The following is a 6,830-nucleotide window of genomic DNA, read 5'->3' as shown; positions in this document are numbered from 1 at the left end:
AGATGGAGGAAGAAGTGACTCCCTATAGGAGAGATGATGAAGTTTATCTATATATTGTCTTTTTCACCTGTACCTGAGCCTAAGATCATTTATAAGTATTCTAGAGATGATTTTAAATAGAACAGAGAATGTGCATAGCTTATATGCAAACACTACACCATTTTATAGCACACTTTGATTTTCTCAGGGGTTCTTGGAACTAGTTTCTCCCGTGGATATGAAGTAACTGTACACACAAACATACACACAGTGCCCCAGGAAATAGAGATCATAACCAGCTGCTTTCTGCGACACAGCTGCCAAAACCCTGAAACTCTCTGAAGAGATGAGATTCTTTGTAAGCTTAAGAGATGGCTGGTGACTAGAAGTCTCTAGATGGCCGCAGAAAGGGGCTAGTTGCCGAAGGAATAGATGATGTGATTACAGAGCGGAAACTTTCACACTAACCCCACGATGTCCCCTCTCCCTAGAATCTGGGTAAGGAAGAGGAGCTGAAATCGAGCTACTCATCCATGGCCAATGATGAAATCATTCATACCCACCTTTAATGTAGCCTGTATAAAGCGAAACTACTCAAAAGGATGCATCGGGGGAGCTTCCCAGTAACTGGACACATAGAGATGTCTGGACCATGTTGTACCAGGGAGGGTGTAGAAGCTCCTTGCCCCTTCCCACATACCTTGCCCTATTAATCTTTTCCTTATTTTATGGGGTACATTTGTATCCTTTGTTAATTTGTATCATTTGTAAAACCCTTTATAATAAACAGGTGAGGGACCAGCAGTTAGCGTAATGGCTATGTCATGAAGCCCCCATGTAGTCGAACGTGGTTCAAGTCCTAGACCTGGTGGTTTAAAACTCACAACAGGAGCATGTGCATGTGTGTCCAAGATCACTAGAGGAGAATAGAGGAGAAGGGATTGTAGCATGACCATCTCCCCTCGGGGGGGGGGGGGGGGGGGGTTTTCGTTTTTTTTTGGGGGGGGGGGGGGGAGTGATTTCTCGCTTTCTGTTACTCTGTCTCTCTCTGTCTCAAGCGCATGTGCCCTGTAGCAAAAACCTCTCAAAAAATTGAAAAAATAAAAAAAATAAATTAACAAGTGAATGGAAATACAGTGTTTTCCTGTGTTTTGTGAGCTACTCTAGAAAATCAACAGAAGGAAATCACTAGAATCATTCAGAAAGAAGTCACTACCTGGGCCTTAGATGGGCATCTGGAGTGAGGCTGGTGTTGAAAGGCTGAGCTCTTAAACTGTGTACCACTATCACCAGGTCAATAGTGTCAGAACTGAATGAAGTGAGAGGACACCGGCTGGTGTTCAGAATTGCTTGGTATGTAAGGAAACTACTCCATATATCTGCTGTCAGAAGTGTTAGGTTGAATTACACAAGTTTTGAAAAACACTTTGGCTTTTTTCCTACATCTCTTACAGTATTTCTGATGATGTTCATAAAGGGAAAATAATCACTTTGTGTATGTGATTCTTATTTTGTAATGGATGCCTCAGTGATAATCACTGGAGGTCCTATTTGTAAAGATAAACCATAATGAATGTTGATTTATATGGACATTAATGTATAAATGGTATCACCTAATTGAAAGTTGATAGAAAAACCAATGAATCAGGAAAATTATTTGATACATAAACAGAGTATATAAAATATAATGAATTGCTTCACATTTTGCAGTCATTCAATATCCCTGAGATGCATTGGATTTGCTAAATGTTAAAAAAAAAAAAAAAGACTGTCAAGGCATCATCTAAAAATAATTTCAAACAAGTATAAATTTTCTTGCTTTCCATTTATAGAAATATCGTATAGATTTATACTGAGTTTGAAATGCATATGTGTTTGATTCAGACATGGCACTACATATACAAACTTAATTAGTTTCCCTTATTAATTAAAAATGGTTTGGGCATCGTCTAATTTAAAAGTTATTCTATGCTATATTCATGGGAATGCTGGTGTTTTGAAAGCAGGGCAGCCGTCAATAATAAGATATTTTAGCCTTTTCTTATTCAAGTTTGGATTATTATTTAGACATAAAAACAGAAAACAGGGAACAATATAACCCATATGACAAAGGAAACATTCATTAACAGGCATTTAAAAAATTGTACAGAGTTTTGACTGTTTTAGCTAAATTACTAGTGTAGAACAAGTGGCCCTCTAAAAGTAAGTCTTAGAAACCATATTAATTCAGATAAATATCTAACCCTGAAGTATTCAACTGCAGCAATTTGAAAGTTGGTTTAACAGTAGTCTCTTCATATCAAAGATGCTATATTTTCTAGACAAGTGCTGTCAGATGGGAAGACAATACCAGACACAACTGAAACTTGAAATATTCTAGGAGACACAACATAAAAGTAAAGTAAGTAAAATTAATTGTCCTGTTTAATTTAATTTAAACGATTAAGTCCAAAGATCATTATTTCAGCAAGGAGTCAATATTGAACATTGTTAACGATATGGCACACATTCTGACTCTTATACCAAACCTTTGAAATCCATGCACGTTTTACCTTTATACTATTTCTATTTAAACACTAAATTTTCAACACTTACAGTGAAATATAGTCATAGAACAGCTCAGTTTTGTTTAATAAAACAAATGTTATATTACGTGGTTTAGCCTTAAAATGTGAAGTAATGTGAATTCGATAAAGGTGAAAATTCAGTTCCTCAGGTGCACTCGCCACATTTCACGTGTTCAGTAGATGTGCTCCACCCAGGCAACTGGATCGGACAGTGTGAGAGATCAGAAGACTTGAAGATACTTGATGGTTTATTATTTTTAACAAGATACAGTCAAAAATATAATAGTTCCCGTCTTATTAAGTGTAAGGCCTTTTAAAACAATGATATTTTCTACAATGCTAGTCTCAAAATGTATTAATATTCTCTATCAGCCAGAATGATAAACAGGTGATAATAGCATAGCCTTTCATTCTTTCTTAAATAAGTATATTTAATATAATTATACATAATTATCTTTTTTTGAAGCAACTAATTTAATTATCTTTAAATGCATTTAATTTGAATTTTATTTAAATGCTATTTAGAGATCCCTTCATTAAAACGGTCCTATTCGATGAACAAGAGAGCACAATTTCACTACCCTTCTGTGGCAGAAGAAGAGAACATAACCAAGAAGAGCCTTGCTTTGTAGAATGAGAGGATTAGTGGATTCTCAGAAGGAAAAAGCGTGGTAGCTAGCATAAGAAGCAATTAAATAAATCATGCAAAATTCTTTGATCACAAGCATCTCTGTTTCACCCAAGCAATACACTCATTTCCTAAAAATTCTGGAGTCAAGGAAGAACTGATGCAAAGATGCAGGGAAACAGAAAATAAATAATTAAATAAACAAATATTAAAGCATCTATGTTTTCCCTTTTTATATTGTTTTGTTTTCCTGGATTCTATGTTGTTTCTTGTAAAAGGATACAAATTGATGATGTAATATGAAATTAATTAAAGTTCACATCATGAAAAAATGTATGAGGGAGAACTGGGAACATCAAATAAGAGAAATAAGAATAAATTTCTGGAAAATGTAAAGGGAACATACTATTCAAGCTCAAGGTAGAATTAATGAAAATCATGAATGGATCTATGCAGATATAACACTTTTAGGGAATTGAATTAAATAAAGGAAAAACAATATGGTGACCAAAAGACTTAAATTAAATATTATTTAATATAGCCACTGGGAAGTTCCTTAATCTCTTTGAAACTATATTTCTTTATCTATAAAGTAGAATTAAGTAAGAATGGGATTTGGGAATGAAAATACTATAGGGTCACATAACCATTACGTCATCTGCTGGTCCCAATTTTCTTAATGTTTAAGTGTTCATTTCTTCTATAAGATAGAGCTAGAAAGAGAGGCACCACCAATAGGGTAGTCATGCCAATTTGCCCTGGTCTCAGTCAGTCAGGACAATAGGCACGCATGCACATTATCATGTACAAAGAGAACTCAGAACGCAAGCCTGGAACCTTCCTATACGATCATAGTGCTGAGGAGTGTTGCGTCACCACTGGTCACATGCTGTGTGTGCCTGTGACCGGCTCACTGAGACAGGGTGGAGCACTGCATGAAGATCCTGGAGGAGGTGCCCTTCTTTCTCTCTCTGTCTCTTTCTCTCTTTTACTGTATCATGTGGAATAAATAATAAAAAGAATGTAAAAGAACGACTCAATTTAAAAATGTAAACCTTATCGAAGTTAGTAAAGCTACTTTCTATTAGATTGTAAAGATAAATTAATATGAAAATACAATTACTCAGTTTGTTTTTTGTAAACTTCCATTATTAGTTCCCTTTTTTCGTTTGCTCTCTCTCTCTCTTTTTTTCTTTTATTAATGGCTGGTAATACTATACAAATTTTACATTATAACCAGTCACAGAATGTGTCATGTGTCGATGAAATAAAGTGGCTATTGGTGAGCATAGAGATTTTCAGAGTTTAGGAAACCAAAGCATTGACATTCTGATTGGTGGATCATTTTACATGGACATTTGAAATTCACTCACATATCTAATCAATTTACTCAACAAATATTTATCAAATGAATTTTACCTGATGGGCACTGTGCTAGATTTGCTATAATGCACAAATCAGATAAGATCCCTGTCTGAATACAGACTGAACTTCTTATTCTAAAAGTTATGGGCTATAGGTGAATGGCTGTTTTCCATTTCATTGAATAAATGACAATTTTGTTACAAGGGCAAAGAGGAAGATTAATTAAGAGTGGAATACAGCTCATGTTAGAGAAGCTTGGGAGAATACTTAGGCAGCAAGTAAGTATTGGATAACATACAAGCAAGTGATTTTTTTTTTTTTGAAGAGATTTTTTGCTATAGGGTGCATGCACTCACCAGAAAGAGAGAGACAGAGAGACAGAAAGCGAGAAATCATCCCCTGGGGGGTTGGCCACACCACAATCCCTTTTTCTCCACTCTCCTCTCAGGATCCTGGGCATGCACGCACAGGTGCCCAGAGTGAGTGTAAGTGACTGGATCCAAGACTCGAACTGTAGTCGACCACATGGGAGTCCAGTGGCATAGCCATTACACCAACTACTGGTTCTCCACAAGTGATTATTTTAAAAATTTATAGTTTGAGAAATTAAGGTATAGATAATATGTAAAATATAGTCATCAAGTTTTTAAATAAAACATTTACATGTGTTTGTTTTGATATTCTCAGGATGTACTTAATAAGAATATTATGGAACTGGAAAAGAAATGCTGCTCATGTTTGCCTAAGCATTTGTTCTTTTTTTTTAATTTTTTTTGAGAGAAACTTTTGCTTTAGGGCACATTCATTCCCCTTTTGGGATCTTGGGCATGAGTTTTAAGCCACCAGGTCTGGGACTTGAACCATAGTCAACTACGTGGGAGTCCAGTGATGTAACCATTACACCATCTGGTCCCAGATTTGTTCTTTCATAGGCCTTCATCCAAACATTACAAGTGTCAATTACTTGTTTCACTAATAGATGAAACAAATGAAATAAGCATAAAGTTTCACAGCATGAATTATTAAACTATTAATAAAATTTATTTATGAATCTGTTATCATATTTAAAAATATCAAGTAAAAATATCTCAGTATTGAGGGCTGTAATTATAACATGGACTTCCAAGAGCAACAGTATTTCTGTGGATGTGTGATTGCAGATCTCTCTCTCTATATATATTTCTCCATACATAAATAAATAAGTCCTATTCTCTCACTTAATTTACCTTCAAGGCATAAATTCAACAGTAGAGTATTGCTATACTGTCTACTGTATATTAGGCCTTGTTCTAATGGGGAAAGGTGATAAAATGAACCTACTATTCACACTGTATTCAGTAAGGTAAGTAGACAATGTCCAAATTTTCAGAGAGAACCTTCAGACTAAGATTTATTCTGCGAAGGAAACAAGTGGAGTGCTAGCTGATTAGTGCAATATGGTCATGTGTGAGGAAGACCGAAAGAGAGTATGTTTTTGAAGGAGGAGAACACAGGTTTATTACTTGACAAATAAACCTTTTGAAACCACATTGAGGAGAGTAAGCCAGCAATAGAAACCTATCTAATCAAATTACTGTTTGCAGATAAAAAATAATCATGGAAAACAACTCCCCAAATATGAGAAGAAAAATAAAGTTTCTGTTTGAAGAAACCCAAAGGCCTCCACAGCTCTATAAGATGAAATAGACACATTCATACTGTAACCCTTCATTTATTAAATTGTCAAATGTAAATGACAAAGGGAAATTTGAAAGCAGTTAAAAAAATAAGATGCATTACGTATATGGGGTCCCCATAACAATATCAGTTTAAAGCAAGCCAGAGTATGAGAGACATTGCATGTCACCACTTAATATATACCAAATGTCCGTACTCTATGAAACTGAAAGACTGGAATATTTAAAAACATAGAGAACAATTATGGATACTAGAGACAGTATGGGAGGAGAGTAAGAAATGGGAGAGGGTGAAAAGAAAGGAACCAAGGGGAAAAAGAAAGAAGCAAAACACGTAAGGGACATAAAAATGTAAAATTATCTGTTGATGATAACGTGTATGATAATATCTTTAAACAGACTAATATACAGCATATTCACGCTGGGAAAACTCACTTTGCAAGCTGTCATGATATACCATGATTGAATGCACAACAAAAAAACAAATCTGCCAACTAAGAATCCTATATCTGGGGGCTGTCCAGTGACATGGTGGTTAAGGTGCTAGACTCCCACATAGTCTAATGCAGTTCGAGTCCTGAACTTGGTGGCTTGCTTCTCTCTTTTCCCTTCTCT

Source organism: Tupaia chinensis, unplaced genomic scaffold (assembly GCF_000334495.1).
Source record: "Tupaia chinensis unplaced genomic scaffold, TupChi_1.0 Scaffold000405_1, whole genome shotgun sequence".
NCBI lineage: Eukaryota > Metazoa > Chordata > Mammalia > Scandentia > Tupaiidae > Tupaia > Tupaia belangeri.
The sequence above is the reverse complement of the archived record's forward strand: the minus strand, read 5'-3'. Positions refer to the sequence as shown.